General features: G+C 36.6%; 1 protein-coding gene across 1 annotated transcript in view; it reads left to right on the forward strand.

Moving 5' to 3' along the window:
• Positions 1-21,471, forward strand: part of PRTG (protogenin) — a 171,191-nt gene that overhangs the window by 101,940 nt on the left and 47,780 nt on the right. The gene's annotated exons all lie outside the window — the stretch shown is intronic.

Consider the following 21,471-nt stretch of genomic DNA (forward strand, 5'->3'; position numbering starts at 1 on the left):
GTTACGGCTAAATCATGGGTTGCATGGGCGGGAGCTGTGGAGACTAGACTAAAACCATAGAATTAACTAGCGCTGGTGTTTTAAGGACCCTGCATACCATAAAAAGTTATTTAGTCTTTATCTTATATTGTATAGTAAAGAGTATTGTATAGTAAATAATGAAGAGCCATCAAATTTTGAAGTGAGAAAATGACATGCCTTGTTTAGACAGATAACTGGTAATGATACTGTAAAGGATAGATTTAGAGAATCAGTGAGCATGGGCCCAGGAGAGGGCTACCAAAGACAGGAAATCAATGAAATGGTTGTTGAAATAATCTAAAATAATAAGATAAACTAAAACAGTTCATTGGAGAGAAGGCAGGTGTGAAATTTTGGGGGCTTAGAACTTGACTCATTACATGTGGGCCTGATGGGAGACCTTCACGTATAGCTATTTTGTCTAAAGGGTCTATGAAAAGATGTGCAACATCATTAGCCATTACAGAAATGCAAAGTAAAAAACTTTTAACTGTAGTAGGATACCACTGCATACATATTAGAATGACTAAAAAATTTGTAAATGTCAAAACTGCCGATAACAAATGCTGACATGAATACAGAACACCTGGAACTCTTAGGCATTATTGCAGGAATGTAAAATAGTACAGCCACTCTGGAAAACAGTTCAGTGCTGTCTTACGAAGTTAAATATGCCTGTGCCATGTGACTCAGCAGTTCCATCCTACATGTTTACCTTGGAAAAATGAAAATGGATGTTCACACAAGAACCTATACACAAAATGTATAGTTCAATTTACTGTTTCTACAAACTGGAAACAGCAGTTGTCCTTCACTGGGTGAGTAAATAAACTGTGATATAGCCATATAATTGAGTTACTCCTCAGCAGTGGAAAGCAATGAACTATATGGCTACTTGCAATAGTTTGTTGATGGATATTACTGGCATCATGCTGAGTGAAATAATCCATTCTCAAAATACGCTCTGTATTATTCCACTTATGTGACATTCTTGAGAAGTCAAAACTATAGGGATGGAGAACAGATCAGTGATTGCCATAAATTAGGGGTTGGGAGCAGGATTAACTACAAAGAGACAGCACTGGCCGTTTCTTGATACTACGAAATTCTTCTGTTTTCTGATTGTGGTGGTGGTTGCATAAACCTGTGCATGTGTTGGATAGAACCATACACCACCAAAAGGTCAGTTTTCAAATTTAAAATAGAAGAATGAGAGTCTTGAGATCAGATGGCCAGGGTTTGAATTCTAGCTGTCCTCACACTTGGTGTGATCTTGGTTAAGTTACTGTACCTCCATAAACCTCAATTTGCACAGTGTCCAGGATATTGAGGATTAAGTGTGCTGGAACGTGCTGAACCCTCAACACAGTGCTCTTGTACATAGTAAGTGCTTAGTAGCTGTAGCTGCTTATAAATCTGATTAGGTGAAGAGGAAGTTGGACTGATTTCTCAAGAGTCCTGAATGGATGATACTTCACTGGAGTAGAGCTTCAGGAGTAAGACCAGGTTTGGAAAAGTGGGAGATTATTTAGTTCAATTTTGATTGTATTGGGTTGGAAAGTTTGGTATTCTGGTGGAGATGTCTCTAGGAGCTCAATATATATGGTTTTGATTTCAGAAGATCTGAGATAGTGAATCACTGCTGTACATTTTGGAGTTAAGCCTACACACTGATGCTGTCCTGCTCCAAGGGACCCAACATCTTTTTGTCTGAGCTACAAAGATTTGAGCGGAAGAAACCATTTGTCAGCATAATTGTAAAATGAAAGACATTTTCAGGAAATATCTTTCCCGAAAGGTCATTTTCTGGAAAGTGGGGCACATTCAACAAATCTCATTGAAATTTCAGATGAGATCATATTTATATTCTTAAACATTTATCAGTTTTTTACTTGCTGTGAAAGATAGAGGAATTCTGATTAAGAAGGAAGCAAAAGGGATCAGGCAAATCATTGCTGCTATATTATGGGAGAAATATAGCTAGCAAATTCCAAAGTGTATTTTGAATTGTAGCAGATCACAGAGGATATTTTGCACTCTTCAGTGTTTGAAAGCCATATTTTGTAATTTTTTTGGTAACTCAGTTGAATGCAGTAGCAATACTGTTATAATTTGTATTTCTGCCTCTTAAATTCAGAGGACTGCAGAGAGTGTTAAAATCACAGTGCCCCATGAAAGAATAAATGCCTTTTATTCTTGTGCTGTATATTGTGTTGTCTCAAAATTGTATCAGTGGCACCTTATGGGATGTTACACTCAATTTTATTTCCCACTTTAGAAAAAATCATTTTGGTGAGAGAAAAGGAAGGCAGCAATAAATGCCTATATTTTCTTAAATATTCTTCTCCTTGTTTAAAAATTAAGGTTCAACTTTCCATATCAAAACCAAAAAAAATAATTGGGAAAAGAATTTTGATGGTTTTTCCTGGACTTTTATATGCTAAGTCTTGAATAGTCATTACTTTTTGAAATACTCTAAAACATGAAAAGCTCTGTGAAAAACATCTGTCTTGTTATTAAATGAGGTGTAATTTGTGAACAAAAACCTTACTCCTTTTTTTTTTCAAAGATAAAGCAAAGTTGTTTTTTTCCCAAGAACAAAATTGGTGCATTTGCCTAAATAGTCATCACTTTTGTAGGTTTGAAGTTGTTTTACTGCTTTAGCAGCTGTGTGGTAAGTTTTCTAGCAGACAATAGTGGTGGGAAGGGGGGACTCAGTTGCATCTGGTTTCTCTTTGTAAAATGCCTGAAAAGTTGATATTTAGTAGTTTACTTGAGAAAGAGGTTCATCAGTAGAAGAACTTTTTTAGTACCTAAATTAGCTTGCTGTGTTTCACATGCCTGTGTTTTGTTTTCTTAAAAAAATGGGGAGAGAAAGAAAAGAATAAAGAAAATCATCTACCCTAAAACTGCATAGCACAGATAACCCTTTGACCTTTGGCACTGGGTAAAGATTTACAGTACTTGTGGAGCCTCACTTCTCATGCCTGACTGAAAAGAATCCTAAATAAAGTAAGGCCCCTGTGGAGATGGAGAAAATAAGCAGGGTAAGGAAGTTCCATTATTTCAAGTAGCTCTGTTTTTTTTTTAACCAGTTTATGAAGTGAAATACCAATTGTGATGTGTTTCCAGTTTGAGTCTTATGTCACTGAAGTATGAGGTCTGATGTTACAGTAGTTAAAGAGTTGGGGATGCAGGAAGCAAAATGTCCTTCTCTGTTTCCTTCATTCTCAGCAAATATCCCTTCCTGCTGCCTTCCTCAAAGTAAATTTCCACCTGAAATTTCTTTAGGGCAATATCTCTTCTTTAGGGAAAGCAAAACAACAGAAAGCTTTAAAAAAATGCTCTATTGAAATACAGATGAGAATGGGAATTGTCAGTTGTTTCCTTCTCTGTATGTTAAGTGGTCAAGTTTTATTTCAGATATCAAATATGAAAAGTGTATGAGAACAAAATTAGTTCCATGGTTGGTCTCCCAAAAAGGTATTCTTAAAATTTTAATTCATTCAAGTATAGTTGATTTACAGTGTTGTGTTAATTTCTGCTGAATGGCGAAGTGATTCAGTTTTATATATGTGTGTGTATGTATATATACACACACACATTCTTTTTTAAAATATTCTTTTTCATTATGGTTTATCACAGGGTACTGAATATAGTTCCCTGTGCTATAGAGTTAGGACCTTGTTGTTTATCCATCCTGTATATAATAGTTTGTGTCTGCTAATCCCAAATTCCCAATCTATCCCTCCCCACAGAAAAAGAATTTTTAACTTCAGTCCGAATGACACAAATTAAGATCTTTGAAGAAACTTTTACTATCTAATGATGTTCACATCTATTTAATAATTATTTAACTAACTCCTTTACATTGAATCTTTATGTATCTCTCTCCTAAAATATTCTAGTAATCTCTATAACCCTTTGTATTTATATTTCGAAGGTTGTTAAATTTATCTTCTGTTACCTTTTCTGCTTCCTTTCTACGTGTGCTAATAAAACCTCATTAGAATGGTAACAAATGAAAGCCATGTTTCCTTGGTATTAGGAAGACACTCATAGTTATTGATCAGCTCTTGACTGTTTTATAGTGCAGAACATTCCCAGTGGTAATTTTATGAATGAAGGAAAAACTTCAGTAAGCCTTTCCTTGTTATTTTTAAAAATCTGTAAAGCATGGTAGAATGCTTTATGTGAATTGCAAACCGTTTTCCTTACAGAAGGGAAACTCTTGTAGGAAATTAAATCAGTGCTATCCATTAATTGTCAACCTTCAAACCAGTCTGGAAGTTTCTGGTCAATGTAAAGAGTCTTTAGATGTGTGAGGTCTTTAAAAATCTAAGTAAGTAAAGGAGAGAAGGTTTTTAAAATACCACATTAGCACATGAAAGAAACTTCAGAGTGGATAGAAAAAAACATTTGCTGCATAGCAGTAATTATACTTGAGGGTTTTGTTTTGTTTTTGTTTTAAGCTTGTTCTTAAAAAAACTTAGTGCAAATGAAATGTTAAGCTTTGTACCAATTACACACACCGTGAGGTAGAGGGGAGCTATAAGACAGGCATTGCTGTAGGAAAATATTTTTATATCTTAATGCTTTAAAAGTATTTTTGTGTTTCATAATGTACATAATAGGACAGTTGCATATGTATATATTATAAAGAGTGTATATGTTATGAGTATGCTTGCTAGAAAAAATTATTAATGGGTAAAATGAAAAAAAATATGGAGACCACTGTTCTAAAATAGAGAATTGGTTATTTCTAAGTAACTACCCAAATTATGAAGCTTTACAGCGAAAAGAGGAAATAGACATTATAATCAAATCACCATATAAATTATATTAATAATTGTAAGCTTTTGTAGGTGCTGTGGTAGAAAAGTATACAGAGTTGTGAGTTATAGGGAACACTATATAGTTTGCTAGTAAGGATCTGGTTAAGTTTCCCTGAGAAATTGATAATGAATTAAGATCTGAAGGATAACAGAAGTTAACTAGGTGAAAGACCCTGATGGGATAATGAAAGATTTAAAGGAGGCATGGCATAAACCATAGTCATAGACTAAGAATCAGAACAGGCTAAATACTGGTATATTTTCCTATTTAAACAACTTGATTTTATCATTTGATTTGGATAAGCTGCTGTGATATCATAATCCTGACAGAGTTTATTGATATTGTACTTTTCCATTTTGAGGTGTTTGAACTCTTGAAAGATTTTGCACAACATCTCAGAATGTATGCTGCCCTGTATAAGCAGAGGCTTCTTAAGTTGGCCAAGATAGCATAACTCTATTGACACTTACCTTATTACAGAAACTAGAGTGGATGCTTCAGCTGAAGGTGAAAATGGCATCTTAGCTTTCTCAGCATGCCAGACGTTAACAATAACTTAGGAAATCTGTGCAGACAGTAGGCATCACATTTTGCCTGTTTATCACAGTTGATACATCTTTCCTGGTAGAATATGTAAATATATCTAGCTTGACATTATTGAAAATTTATGTACCTCCTAATTTCCAAGGAAGATTTGAAGTAACTCAATATAGAAACACAAAATTCAACAAAATTAAAAAGAAATAGGTGATGTAAGGCCAGAGTTAGTGAGGGTTTGGGATTAAAGAACCACTTTAATAGTGGGAGTATAAATTGATATACAGCTTTTCTAGGGATAATTAGGCAACTCCAAATGCGGGTAGAATAATATATGCACACTGTTTTACCCAACAACTCCATTAACAGAACCTAGAATAAAAAGGTATTCTAAACATGCACAAACATTTAACCACAGATATGCTCACTGTAGTATATGGGGGTCATTTATAACTGTGAAAATCTAGAGAAAACTGAAATAGTCAGTTTTTTGTTGTTGTTTAGTTGCTAAGTTGTGACTCTTTGCGACCCCATAGACTGTAACCCTCCTGGCTCCTCTGTCCCTGGAATTTCCCTGGCAAGAATCCTGGAGTAGGTTGCCATTTCCTCCTGCAGGGAATCTTCCCAATTCAGGGACCGAATCGGTGTCTCCTGCTTGGCAGGCAGATTCTATACCGCTGAGCCACCTGGGAAGCACTATAGAGGTTTAATAAAACAAGCTATGGTACATCCATACCAAATGTAGACACTAGAAAGAATGTTTTAGGATAATGTTTAATAATATGAATAGTTATCCATAGTATATTAACTGAAAAAGATTATAAAGTACAAAATATACTGAATATGGGTGCATATGGATAGGAAATGGAAGGAAAAACATGACACACTAGTGTTTACAGTGCTTATCTCTAGGTGCTAGTTTTAAGAATATTTTATTTTTATTTCTTCTTTTGGCTTGTCTGAGTTATATAAATTTTCTATAATAGACATGTTTTATCATAATGAGAAAAAACAGTACTTCATCTGGATGACCAATTTGATGATTTTTAGTATGGTTTCCCTTTCTTGAATACGCCCACTCTTTTCATAAAAATGGCCTTTTGTCTCAGAAGAAAAATCATGGCAGATGGGCCTTAATTCTGACCCTACAAAACTATAGAAACTATTTTGGAACACTGTTTTTAAAAGGCCCATTTTTCTATGGACATATCCACTCTGAGAAATTACAGTGATTGTTTTAATCATATTAATTCTCTTTCCCATGTTGACTGAATTGCACACTTTATGGCTGGGATTTCTTAGTTTACCCTGTTCTCAAGCTGTGTGTATTACAAATTGGCATTCCATTGTGAGTCGTTGAGAGTTAAGGAAAGAATCTGTGTTTGCATTACTTATACACAGAATCTCAGATATTTCTAGAAATCTTTTAAGAACCTAAAACCGTATTGGTATTTTGCATTGTCTTGTCAGGCTAGAGTTTAGTACAAACATTCATATGGATAAATGTAGATAAATAGATAATAGAGATAAAATTGCCCACTAAGAAAATTACACTGTTCTGGAGCTAGGAAAGCTTTCGAAACTATGTGAGTGTGTGAAAGTCGCTTAGTTGTGTCCTACTCTTTGCGACCCCATGGACTCTACAGTCTGTGGAATTCTCCAGGCCAGAATACTGGTGTGGGTAGCTGTTCGCTTCTCCAGGGTATCTTCCCCAACCCAGGGACTGAACCCAGATCTCCTGCATTGCAGGCAGATTCTTTACCAGCTGAGCCACGAGGGAAGCCCTATGAAATTTGCAACTATGAAAGCCCTGTGTGAAACTATGAAATCTAACAAACTTGCAGTTACAAAAAATGTGGATTTTAAGATGTATTTCCCTTAATAAAACCAAAACCCTATGTTAAAGTCATAGTCTGACCTGTATAATAGTCTTTCCAAAAATGTTTAGTCTGAATCTGACAATGAGGAAACAATTATTATAGATAAATCCAGATGTGAGATAGTCTGTAAAACATCTGGACAGGATTCTTCAAAGAATGTCATTGTCACGAAAGATAGAAAAAGGACAGGGAACAGTTCTAGATGAAGAATCAGTGATCCTCAGTTGGGTTTAGGAATTGCGGATGAGGGATATAAAGGGTATTATCAGTAGGAAATTTAAAAACAAACTATATATCAGATAAAATCGTGTTTTTGTTACATCTACTGGATGTAATAATGGTATTGTGGTTATATAGGAGAGGATGTCCTTGTTCTCAGGGGAATCACGTTCAAGTATTTAGGTGTAAAGTATACTGATTACAAAAGAAAAACTGTTGTGTATATGTATACTTGTACATAAGCACATACAAATAAGAGAATAATAAGGAGAATACATCAAAATGTTAAAAAAAATAATTTAAAAGGTTAAGAAAGCACTGTGTGTGTTCAGTTGCTTCACTTGTGTCCAGCTCTTTGTGACCCTATGGACTATAGCCCTCCAGGCTCCTCTGTCCATGGGATTCTCTAAGCAAGAATACTGGAGTAGGTTGCCATGCCCTCTTCCAGGGGCTCTTCCCGACCCAAAGATTGAACCCGTGTCTCCTGCATTGCAGGCAGGTTCTTTACAAAAACGCCCTGTGCTGTGTGGTTGATCAGTTCCTTCAAATTGAGAGTGGCTATACAATGAGTATGCACATGGTTAAAACAGAAGCACTTATGAAATTTGAGACTGGCTATACAATGAGTATACACATGGTTAAAACAAAAGCACTTATGAAATAACTGATTGTATAAAAGTTTTCTAGTGATATGTAGGATATTTAAAAGTTATGTCAAGTGGTATACATTGTAATGTAATTTTACCTACTGAGAAATAAAGTTCAGAAAATCAGATTCTTTCTCATCCTGCAGAGTAGCCCCTCCAGTTAAAGCTTATTTGAGGAACTAAAAACAAATTATTTCTTTAAACAACTAAATGTTTCTTCTATCCATGGAATATTTATAAAATGATATTTATAATAATGTATCTCTTGTGTGTGTGTGGTGGGGGGGTTGGGGGGGTCCGCCACATGGCTTGGGAATTGAACCCAAGCCACAGCAGTGAAAGTGCTGCGTCCTACCACTGGACCGCCAAGGAATTCCCTATAATAATATAGTTCAGGTTGAATGTAAGAAACCTTAGGTCTTCTGTTGAATATTTTATTTACCAGAAAATATTTTTAGTTTAACTCCATATGCTCAAATTGTTTCTGATTCTCTATCATATGTGTTGAAAACTATTTAAAGATTTATTGAATAACTGCCAAGCACTCTCAAACATTTTCAGTGTCTTTCACTACCTGAAAGACTTAAGATTAATTTATATAAAATTTGGGTGGACCACTTATAGCCAAGTAACATGGTAATGACCTGCACCTGCTTGTATCAAAGAACTCTCAGAATTCTCTTATCTGTTAACATCAAAATCAATTTCAAAGTGATAAATTCAGCAAAGATGAAATAAATTGCTGTAACAGTGCTTTTTGTGAGTTCTAAAGGAGGTATAAATAAATAACACAATAATGTTTTATCACTATCACTGATGAAGCTTATATTTCACCAGCTTGCATTTCATACTTGAGAAGAAATTTTAGACTGGTTTCAAGCTGTCTACCTGCTTCTCTCCCATCCTGTAAGCATGCTTTTAACTGCCGAGGGCTGAGATTTGGAGGAATGGTTATCAAGCCACAGATGTTTTTGCCATGAAACTGTGCACCTCCAACCAAGTCACCGTGGTTCAGGAGATGATAGATTGTATTTTCACGTTGCCTCACAAAAAGGTCAAAATGGCATGGTGAGCCCATGACAGTGAAAGGCAGAAATGTTAGTCCTGGAAGGAAATTTATTTCATGGCTTCAGGGGAAATGTGGTTGTCATGAATAGGCGCTCTCTGTCAGTCTATAAAAATATTGTTTGTAAGGCAATGATGTATGTCAGACAGACAGTGTCTGTGTGTTGGCAGACAGAGCAGCTACTTAAACAAATGCTAAGCCAAGTATAGTAGCATAAGTCAAGTACTTTGGATGTTTTTAAGGGTAAGGATTGCTCATGATAGAAGTATCAACATACAGCAATTTACTTCATTTTCTGTAACAACTTTAAGTAAACTTCCTTTGAAAATTTTATAGCCTCTCAAAGTGCCCCCCTCCCAATTCTGACACTTTTCTGGTGTTTGAAATTCTTGTCATTGGCAATTGCTCTGTTTTATTCATTCATTTATTCATTTTAAATTATTCAGGAACATATATGTTGGCCAGCCTTATTAACACTCCTCCTATAAGGATGTTATCAATTTTGAGACTGACAGAGCAGGTAAGCCCCTGCTCTTTTGGAGCCTTTCTTTTTCTCCTCCCAGACTATAGGAATTATCAACCATGGGCATAATTCCATGAATTGATGGTTTGGTAAGAGAGGTTCAGTGGCAGTCAAAATTAGACAGTTGAGGTGATTTTCTTCCACAGAAATTCCCAAAGAGAAAGGAATGCCATACAAAAAGAAGATAAAAGGTCAAAAACTGTGTTTGATGGAATCTCCAGTGTCATTTTCAGATTTGTTTTCTCAGTGTTTGAATGTAAATCAGATTCATTCATGGCAATATTGAAGTAGAAATCTTCAACCCCAAATATTTCTTATCCAGAGAGCCCCAAGTAATACATTTATCAAAAATGAAAAATAGATTTTTAAAGTCTTGAAAGTCTAATAGATATATAAAAATGAAATCACATAATTAAGAAAGAAATATCAGTATCACAATATAATTGGAAAGCCTTTTACTTCTGGATTTTGGCAAACAATCCCAGTCTTTTGGGGAAGGTTTTTAAAATAGAGGTGAACAATAGGATATACTTACTTTGGTAGGAAACTAATTCTCACACGTCACATACAAAGAACTTTCTTCCAAATTATCCTAAACGCAGTAGGAGAGGGGATGTTTTTACTGGGAGTGAGAGGAGTTATTTGTCTTCAGGCCCTTGGAGGGGGGAGGTACAGAACAAAAGGAACTGAGTCATTTCAGGTTTGGACAAATACTCAACCATCAGCTTCCGTAGAGAGCTATTCTGCAGAACACTTAAGGAAAGTTGGGAGAGTGGGGGATTGCCCACTCCATCTGCCATTCTATTCCATTTTACACTCAAATAAATATTCTGTATTATCACAGACAGATTTATAACATTTTTGGCATGGTGATCATACCAAAAAAAACACCTTTCTTTAAATTTAAATTCAAATGAAGTGAATTATATTTGTGATTAACAATCCCTTATAGAAATTCAATTTAACAAAAGAATGAACTTTTAATATAGGTTTAAAATTTGCATTGTTTTAGCTAAAAATCCTTAGCTTTTATCAGAACACTAGCACGTTTATTTTTTTTTTAGTTTTTATTTTTTTAGGTTTTTTTTTTAGTTTCTTTTTTTTTTTTTTAGCACATTTATGTAAGGCATTATTTCAGCCTTCGTGAACTAGGTTTTTCCATGCTTAACATAAATCTGATGATACAAGACAAGGAAACCCCTCTTAGAAGAGACTTGCTCTCCTAATTTGCAACATGGCTTAGAGAGAAGAGAAACACTAGTCTTTCACCGTTTAGATAACTTGAAGGCAAATCACATCATTCAGATGTGATTTGTGTTTTTGTTACTTTGCTTAAACATGGCATTTTAGAGTTATTTCACTCTGCTTTCCGTTCCCACCCATCCCCCTTAGCATTTTTTCTGCTCCTCTGCTGTTGAACCAGACTTGGTCTGGCCCCAGATTCTGTGTCAGAGGCCATGACCCAGGTGTCACAGTGGTCCGTACTGCTGGCCTCTTCTCTGAATAATTATATGGGGGTATTGTGTTAGAAGGACAGGCTTGGGGGCAGTGCAGTCACCCTGGCTATCCAGACCAAGGATCTCTCCAGTCGAACCACAGGGGAACAATGGGCCTGAAAAGGCTCACACAAAACCTTGTAGCACAAAAGATTAAATTAAAAATGGACATTTGGCCAGACGCTAGTTTCATCCCTGAAAATGTCACCTTTCTCACTTATTCTGAGCATTTCCTACTTATAAGGTGTTCATATATTGACCTTCCAGCAGCAGATTTTCAGATTGCTACTTTCAGATTACCTTTGCATGTATATTCTAATTTATTTGATTGTTTTTAATCCTTTGAGGTTATCTTGTGACACTGTTGTTAGTATAAGCAAAGCTTTCTTTAGTAGCGGTTTAAGTATTTTAAAGTAAATCATAGTGGTTTTTAAGGTAACGCTCTTTGTCCTCTTAAGACGTTTTATTAAGCTGTCTGTAAATTGAACAAGTGCCAGGGGGCTGTCCAGAGGAGACATGATTGCTTTACCTTCCTCTGGCCCTAGGAGGATTATTTTTCCCACAACCTGAGAAGTTTCCATTGAAGGATGGGTAATAAAACTCACTGTCTTCATGAAGTTTGAATGTTAGAAATGTCAGAGATGGACTGAACTGCTGTGGAGTATGAATTTTCTTATGGTTCTGATCTCAGGTTTTCTCTTAATTTTATCTACCTCTGATCTGTCCACATGGGCCTGGCTCTTGTCAAGGCTTCTGGAGCCTCACCAGCAAGCCCCAGCCAGAAGAAACAGAGGTTTGGTTTTCATGACCCTGATGTTATCTCTTATATTTGTCCACAGCTAAATGCTGTGTAAATAATTGTCTTCTGGTATGCATTGTCCAGGAAGCCAAACTTCTAGAAATGTCAGTATCATCGCAAAGAATCCATAAATGGTGTCCATTAGTTTTACCATCTGTCTTTATCACCAGTCAGAGAGCACTTGGTCTTTATAGCATTTGGGGGAAAGTGCGGGTGTAAGAGCTTCCTACAAAGCGAGCCTTCTAGTTTTCACCTTCGAACCTGTGTCTCTTACGTCCCCTGCATTGGCAGGCACGTTCTTTATCACTGGCACCGTCTGGGAAGCCCCATTGGTGGAATAGTGATCAAAATCCAGAACTGAAACTCTTTAAATGTTTCCTCTTCAAAGTAAATTTTATTCCTTACTGGTTAAATGTATGATTGTTTGTTTGTTTGTTTGTTTTCTAATTTTGTATTTGATTACTTTGAATGTATATTAATATCACCCCCATTCAGAGCCTACTTTAGAGATAACCTAAACCCAGAATCAAGCCAGAAAAAAGATTGAAGTCATAAAGCCACTCAGTAGAGAGGATGACATTCTTTAGAATGTGTTCTCTTAATTTTAAACTTGTTCTCACATTTTGCTGTCTGATTTCTTAAACATCCGTGATTATAAAACCATGGACCCCTGATTTTATCACATATTCCATAAGCACAGTATTGAAGCTGAAGGACAATAAAAGCAAGTTTTAAAAAGCCCAACTGCTCTATGTTGTAGAAGATATACTACGTGAACTTACAGTAAGCCCAGCTTATTTTTAGCATACTAAAGAATCAAAGAGGTTAGAAACAGATTGGAGGGTATTTTATATAGAAAAAAATGGTTAATCTTTTTCCAGTTTCATTTATTTATTTTACTTTACAATATTGTATTGGTTTTGCCATACATTGACATGAATCTGCCATGGCTGTACATGTGTTCCCCATCCTGAACCGCCCCCCTTCACCTCCCACCCATCACATCCTTCTGGGTTAATTTTTTGAGGGAAGTCAGTTTACTTATAAAGAAGTATATTTATAAAATAAAAATAATAATTCTTATTTTATAGGGTTGTTGTAAGGATTATTTAAGATAAATGCAAATAAACATATAGTAGTTTGTTGGCATATAAAAGGTAATACATTTTCCCAACAATTCTTTAATATTATTATTACAGCAGTTCATATTTATTGTAGAACGGTTACAGGAAGCAAAGTAATTAAAATTTTGCCATATAGAGCCAGATACCACTATTAACATTTTGTTACACATCATAATAAAATGCATTTTCATTCCCTTCATAACTCTGCCTCAGATGTCCCACCACTTCCTTCCTCCTTAACTCCATGTTTCCTGCTACCTCTAACCTCACTCCTTTCTGATGAATTTATTTTGTTAAAGGACCTAGATAACCAAATGTCATTCTTACCCTTGATGCTGTCTCTGCAGCTTTGGATATTGTCAACCAACCTTCTCTTGGTTTCCATGGTATTTTACTTTCCTGGTTCTCCTCATGAGTCTTCAGGTCCACGTCCCTTCCTGCCCTCAGTCTCTAGTCCTTGCTGCCTTTTCTGTCCTGTAACACCCCTTCTTCTGTGTGAATGACTGCTGAATGTGCTCCTTCATCCTAACTGCTGGCTCCAGTCCACACTTCCAGTCACCTGCTGGTCAGCTCCACTCCAGCGCTTCTCTGGCATCTCGGATTTGGCATGTCACTGGCTCCACCAAGCATATCCTCTTCTATTTCTGTCGGTCAACCCAGGCTGGAAACTCAGGAACTTTCTTACTCCTTCTCATTCATCCTTACTCTCAACAGTCCCATTTAGTCAGCTATTTCCCAAGTTTATGTAATAAAATCTGCAGTGTCTAGCCTGGCTCTCAAAGCCCTCTGAGATCTCACCCCCAGCCCAACTTTTCTTTGTAACACTCACTCATGCACCCTATACTGAGTACTTCTTCATTGCTCATCCCTGATCCTTGTGTTCCTGTCCCCAAACCTTTATTTATACTATTTCTATTTCCTCCATCTCTTTTTTCCCCATACCTACTAAAAGGTCAGATTCTGCTCAGTTGCACTTCTGTGGTGTCCTCTCCATGCCCCAAACTGCTAGTAAGCTTTCCCTCTTTTTTAATTCCTTTAGACTTCCAACAAATCTCTTTGCAGCAGTTACTCCTATCTTGCATGGTGCTTATTTGTATCTTTGTCTTAGCTCCCCTAGTACACTATTACCTAAACAAATTTGAGAGCAACTGAAATATTTCAGTTTCCTAATCTTAAAGACAAGGAAACTGAATTCCAGGAGACTACCTTTGCAGCCACACAGCTACTAAATCCAAGATTAAAATCCAAATCCCCCGATTCTCAAACCAGCCCCCTCCTCTACATTTATTTATTTAGAACTAAAAAGCACCTACTCAGTGCCAGACATTTTCAAAAGCATTTTGTGTATATAAACTCGTTTAATCCTCATTTTATAGAAGAGGAAACTCAATTGGAACCCAAGTAGTCTTACCTGCTCCCAGGGTCTGTCTTTTCACCATTATACCATTCTGCCCTTCTACATGAGAGGGAAGAGGGATTAGGGGTCATAAGATGCTTCTCGTTGTTGTCATTCAGTCACTAAGTTGTGTCCAACTCTTTGCAACCCCACGGACTGGAGCATGACAGGACTCCCTGTCCTTCACTATCTCCTGGAGTTGGCTCAGCTTCATGTCCATTGAGTTGGTGATGCCATCCAACCATCTCATCTTTCTGTTCCACCCTTCTCCTCCTGCCCTCAGTCTTTTCCAACATCAGGGTCTTTTATAGTGAGTCAGCTCTTTGCTTCAGGCCAAAGTGTTGGAGCTTCAGCTTCAGTGTTAGTCCTTCCAGTGAATAGTCAGTGCTGTTGTTTCTAATTAGTTTATTACTATCGGTATTTTTATCTGTATATCATTTTTATTTGTAGTTTATTATTATTGTTGATGTTATTATACACTGTCACTACTTCAAGTGAATCAGTTTCTGTCCTCCTCCCACCACCTCAAGAGAAAGATGTTTTATCATCATCACATCCATTGTATAGATTACTTTAGCAAAGGTAAAGAGAGAAAATAAACTTTCCAAGTTACACAGTAATGACCAAGGTAAATTGGAATCCAGGCTGTCTGGGTCTGACATCTCAGCCCTTAACCCTTTTGCTAAGCCATCTCTTGGCTTCCTAGCAGTGCTGAGCCATTAGATAAGTTGTCTTCTGTTTGTCCTGTAGAGGACAAGTGACAAAAGCAGCATCTCATTCACAGGTTTTTAACGTTCACGTGAAATACTTCTGAGTATGACAAAAACTGATCCAGGGCAGCCCTTTCCCCTTTCTACAGCTTTGCATTTCATCAAGTCTTTATAATATGGTGAAACTAAAGCAGTCACTCTGGAGGAGGAAATGGCAACCCACTCCAGTATTCTTGCTGGGATAATCGCATGGACACAGGAGCCTGGCAGGGTACAGTCTATGGGGTCGCAAAGAGTCGGACACGATTAAGCAACTTAGCATGCACAGTCAAAGCAGTTGGGCATTTCCGGCACTTGAGTTGCTCTTTCATGTCTCAGTGGGTATCAGAATATCTCCCACCTTAATAGCTAGATGAGTCATCCTTCTCCTTACAGGTACACAGATGCCATCTAGTGATAGAGAAGAGAAATGCAAGTTATTTAAGTAAAACCCTGGAAGAAGGCAGGGGTTTTTTGTTGTTTTCTGGTCTTTGAAAACCTGTTGCAGTGAAAAATGGGTAATATTATACCAACACTTTTAGTAGGTTACTTAAGATTTTGTGTCAAGATACAATTATTAATGCATGGTTGTTAAATCATAGAATTAAAGCAGGTTCTGTTTTAATCTTTGTGCATCTTTAAAAGACCTGGGCATTACAAGGAGTCTCATTGTACTGATCTTGGTTTTTTCTTTTGCTCCAAGTTGTTGTCACTGAAAGGTAATAAACACCTAACTGTTAAAACTGGATATAATTAACAATAAATCAATTTGTTGTATCCATCTGCTTGATGTATCTAATGCTAGTCCTCAGATTTTCCCATACTTCATTTATATGAAACAATCTACTGTTCTTCCATTAGGGAAGAAATCTATTAAGTTGCTTTCCTAAGCATTTATCTTCATCAGGTTGTTTGTTTGTTAGCAGATGATAATGTATTCAATTAATATGGAAGACATAGGTGAAGGTGGATTTGACACTAAGAGGACTGTACACCATGTGACGTGGTTGCCAGAACAGCAAGCATTCTTAGTGGCCATAAACACAAAACACAGCTCCTTCAATATGTGTACAACTCTGATACACATTTGAGAGCTTTTGCCAGCTCTGCGAACCTGGGAATGTTAATGAGGACAGAAGGTAGTTAGAGCTCAGCTTCATTGTCTGCTAATTGTTGATGTGCTGGTATTCTGGATTCTGAACCTTCCTTGTATGAATGAATAGCCTTCATATTCATTTGCCTTCAGCAAGATGATTCCCAAATTTAAGTGCACCCTGCGTTTGGTAGTGCCTTTTCTGTTATCCCAGGCAACTTTACTCACATAATAACAGCAGTAATGTTGTGTTTACTAATTATAGGAACTGTACAAAGCCCTTAATAGGCATGATTTCATTTAATACTGTCAAAATTCCTATAATTGATTATATCCCTATTTTCCAAATGAAATTAAAGCTTAGAAAACTAAGAAACTTATTCAAGGTTACACATTTGGTAAACAGTACACATATTCATTTCATAGTCTATTCCTGTTGGCAGGTTGAAATTAAGAGTTTTCTAATCCTTGAGTCTTCTGTAAAGTGCCTGACTTTTAGTAGACACTTGATAAATGTATATTTGATACCTGTGAACTCTTTCTTGGCCAGCTAGACTCCTGGTTCTGATTGTCCCTTATGTGAAACTCATGTAGAAGAACTGATAGTGAGAATGAAACAAAGGGAAGAAAGAGAGGTGGGTCTTTGGCCAGTGGAGAAAAAATAAAAGGTAGAACCGTAGTCGTGTTTTAGGAAGGAGAGCTTCAATTTTGGCCACAGGTTGACTCCCTAATAAAGACAGTTTAATTTGGCTGAAATCTTGAGCACATTAACTTAAACTGACACTCCAGAGTTACATATCAAAATGTTTAGTCAGATATGTGTTAAATTAATTTGGGCTTCCTTTCCTGACCCTTCATCTTTATATATTGCTAAAGCTTTAGACAAGTTTAACCATAAATCCATATGCTACCTATCACCACTGGGATAAATTAAGAAATTAGCCCTGTTGAGGAGTGATTTCTATGCCCCTGGTATTGAGTTTTGAAGGAACTGGGACCAGTTCTCTCCTCACTGGGTTTTGAGGAGGCCTGCGCTGTTCTTTGTGGCTGCTCTTCCTGACTCTGCTGGTTTGCCCTGAAACCACAGAGTTTAAGTCTGCTGAGTCTTGTGTAACCAAGCACCACATACATGGCAGTGCTTGACTCAAGAAGCCTCGAACAGGCCCTGGAAACTCGCTCCCTGGGGCATTTCACATTGATCCTGAGTCTCTGCTTTGTCCCTTTTGTATCATCACAGGGTCTTTGCGGAACTGCAGAGTTTTACGACTTGTGCTGCTTTGCTGAGGTTCATTATGTGTGCACTTAACTGTACTTAACATGTTGGTCCTAAACTTTATTTTTTTATTCCGTATCTTTAATTTTGTTAATTGTGCAACTGTTCTCTGTTTTCTTTCTTAGCTGGTAACTTGTTGCCTGGTTATGGTCATCTTATGGGCTTCCCTGGTGTTTAATGATAAAGAATTTGCCTGCCAAGCAGGAGACGTGGATTCGATCCCTGGGTTGGGAAGATCCCTTGGAGAAGGAAATGGCAACCCACTCCAGTATTCTTGCCTGGGAAATCCATGAACAGAGGAGCCTGGTGGGCTATAGTCCATGGAGTTGCAAAGAGTCGGACATGACTTAATGGCTAAACACCAACAGTGCTCATCTTAATGTTATTTGAGGTCTTCTGGTCCTTGGGTCCCCTCTTAAATTTACAAAAGTAGATGAAAGGAAATTTCTAGCAAATTGACAAACAAGAATGAGCCAGGTTTTTCCTGGGGTCTCTGGATTCACAAACTAAAATAATACAGTGACTAGATTTTAAAATTGGAGTCATATTTTTACAGCCTAAGAGAGAGGAATTCATGGCAAATGCAAGTGGCCCACAGCTCAGCTTGGTCCCCAGCCTGGAACTTTTTATTTTTTAAAGTAAGATTCTTCATAGAGCATGAAGAATAGATCACATGTGAACAAATGTGAATGAATTTTCCCTTTCCTTTACATTATTTTTCCTACCTAGTATGTCCTAGTGGCTCAGACAGTAAAGAATCAGCCAGCAATGCAGGGAAACCTGGGTTCAGTCCCTGGGTTGGGAATTTCCCCTGGAAAAGGGAATGGCAACTGACTCTGGTATTCTTGCCTGGAGAATTCCATGGACAGAGGAGTCTGGTGAGCTACAGTCCATGGGATTGCAGAGAGTTGGGCACAACTGAATGACTAACACACACAGTATATCTGAAAAAATTTTTTTCTACTAAAATAATTTCCAAAATTATCCTGGTTCATGTTTTATCTTTTTTATGTGGATAGAAAGGAATTTCGTTTACTCAGTGTATTGAATACTTATTTGCCTGTCTGTGGTTTACCTTTACCTGATCTCACATGGACTTGAAGGGGAAGGAGCCCAGCAGTGGAGATGGTTGCTCTGGCCACGTGGATGGTTTCCAGAAGGCCTCAGAAGAGCTGCCTCTCCTGGTGTAGGGCTTGCTGGTGTCTGTGCTGAGTGGGTAACAGCCAGGTATGGGGCATGTTGAGGAACCAACTGTGTTCTCTCATCTTGCTAGGAAATTTAAGCTGCTTCTGTCTGATCAGCAACAACAAAAAAGGTTAATTCTGGGTTTAAAACTTGGGGTAAGCAGCTCACTTTTTTAAAAGAAGAAAATGAAGGATCAATTTTAGGGCTAAAAATAAGTAACCATTCCAGAGAGGTGTTTATGAAGTGTTGGTCGACTGTTTGCACAGTGGAAAAAGCTTCATCTCTCTACCTCTACTCATAACCCTCCACAAAAATCAGCCTTCTAGGAGAGTTAGCTGTATCTGTGTCTGGTTCCGGGAGAACATGAGCTGCATTCGTCAAATGCTGATTCATCCTTCCTTTTCTGTGTCTCGTAACTCCTGGCATAACACATCACACTCAGGAGGCTGTCCTAAAGGTACTCTTCTGATTGAATAGAGAGGATAAAGCAATATGTTTGAAGAACTTCTGCAGAGAGTCGATTGAGTTGCATTTGTACCCATTCACAGGGAGAATTTGTAATGCGGAGCTCTGGATTCAGTTGACTAATGAATACAGCAATAGGAAGAAAGAAAGAAGAAAACAGATTCAAAATAAGTAGCCACTGATCTGAACAGAAGCCTTTTTAATCTAAGAATTTCAGTGCTGAATATTAGAGATCATTTCAGTGATGAAACTCAAATGTGTTTATGTTTTCTGATAATTATCTTATAAAATTTGAAAATTTCTGTTTTAAAATGCATTATCTGAAGACATACTTACTGTGACAAAGGCACTTGTATTTGTGTACATTTAAATGTTCTTGGTTCAGCTTTGTGTGACATTGGACATGCTACTTAACACTTTTGTATGATGGTTTATAAAATGGGAATAACATGTGTCTTACAGTGTTTTGTTTAAAAGATATTTTCTATAGGATGGTGAAATGTTGTTAGTCTTCTTACCTTTCTATCTAGAAAGTACAGAAATGTTCTAAGTTGTATAAATTTTTCTTGTGTAATTTTGTCAGAACAGAAATAAAAATTTTATATTTTAGGATATCCTTTTAATGCATTTAATATTAAATATTACAATGCATCCATTTCAAAAATATTTATACAGAGTCTTAAATTACATTGGAAAATTTAGTAAACTTCACATCTTGGTTTTGGATTTTAAATGTTTGAATTCAGTATATAATTATTTTTATTATATTATTCTAAGGTTTTTTTTGCATTTGATATATCTACTAAGGATGATTGTTTTCCTTTGTGAAATCCCTGTGGATTTATTTATAGGTATTATTATTATTTAGAGAATTATAATGTAGAAATACATTAGAAATAGACTTCCCATGTGACCCAGCAGTCCCTCTTCTGGGTATATATCAAAAGGAAATGAAATCAGTACCTCAAAGAGTTATCTACATCCTCATGTTCTTTGCAGCATTAGTCACAGTAGACAAGCTGTGAAAACAACCTGAATGCCTGTTAGCAGGTAAATAGAAAAAGAAAATGGGGCATACACACACGCACGCACGCACACACACACACACACAATGGAATGTTATTCAGCTTTTATAAAGAAAGAGATCTTACCATTTTCATGACTTGGATGAAATAGAGGACATTATGCTACATGAAATAAGCCAGAAAGACAAATATGACATGACCTCATTTATATATGGAATCTAAAATACTTAAACTCGCACAAGCAGAAAGTGGAACGGTGGTTACCACAGGTGGGGGAAGTGGGGAGATGGCTAGAGTTTCAGTTATGGAGGATGAGTAAGTTCTGGAGGTCTGATGTACAGCATGGTGATTATAGTTCTCAGTGATGTATTGTATACTTGAAATTTACTGAGAGTATAAATCTTAAATGTTTTTACCACATATATACATACACACACATGGTTAAATAGTGAAGTAATGGGTCTATCTGTTAATTGACTTGATTATAGTGATCATTTCACAATGTATACCCATATCAAACATCAAGGTTATATACTTTAAATATATATAATATACAAGTTTTATTTGTATATTAAACAACTATACCTCAATGAAGATGGGGGAAGAAAGAATTACATTGTTTCTGAATATTTATTTTTGCCTTAAGCAAGTATTATTCTATAGATGTTATCATAAACACTAACATTTAAATGTATTTGTATCATTAAGCTTCATAAATATATCCTAAAGTATATTTTTTAAAATTTGTAACCACTTAATTCCTCAAAAACCTGAAAAAAATTTTTGTTTTAATATTGTATGGAGTAGACTTTTAGTTTCTGTATAGTTAGTGATCTCCAGTAGAGGGAGCTCCAACTCATCTTTCTTGATAAATATAGCTCTCAACTGAAATGTGAGTGTGAGGAAAGGGCATAGGATGAAATAAAGTTAACACATGGATATAAACATTTTCAAAGGTACTAAAGAATGACAGCTGTAATTCTTAGGGGGAAAACAATCTCAGTTTGATTTCCATGCTTTTAAGTTAACTACCCCACTTGTAAGGAATCCATCAGTCAGCCCAAGGCTTTTAAAATCAACAATCTATGTCTGGTCAGTTGAGGAAGGGAGAAAACAGTGGTGGTAATGTTTTCGTTT

This window comes from Budorcas taxicolor, chromosome 10 (genome assembly GCF_023091745.1).
Source record: "Budorcas taxicolor isolate Tak-1 chromosome 10, Takin1.1, whole genome shotgun sequence".
Classification (NCBI taxonomy): Eukaryota; Metazoa; Chordata; class Mammalia; order Artiodactyla; family Bovidae; genus Budorcas; species Budorcas taxicolor.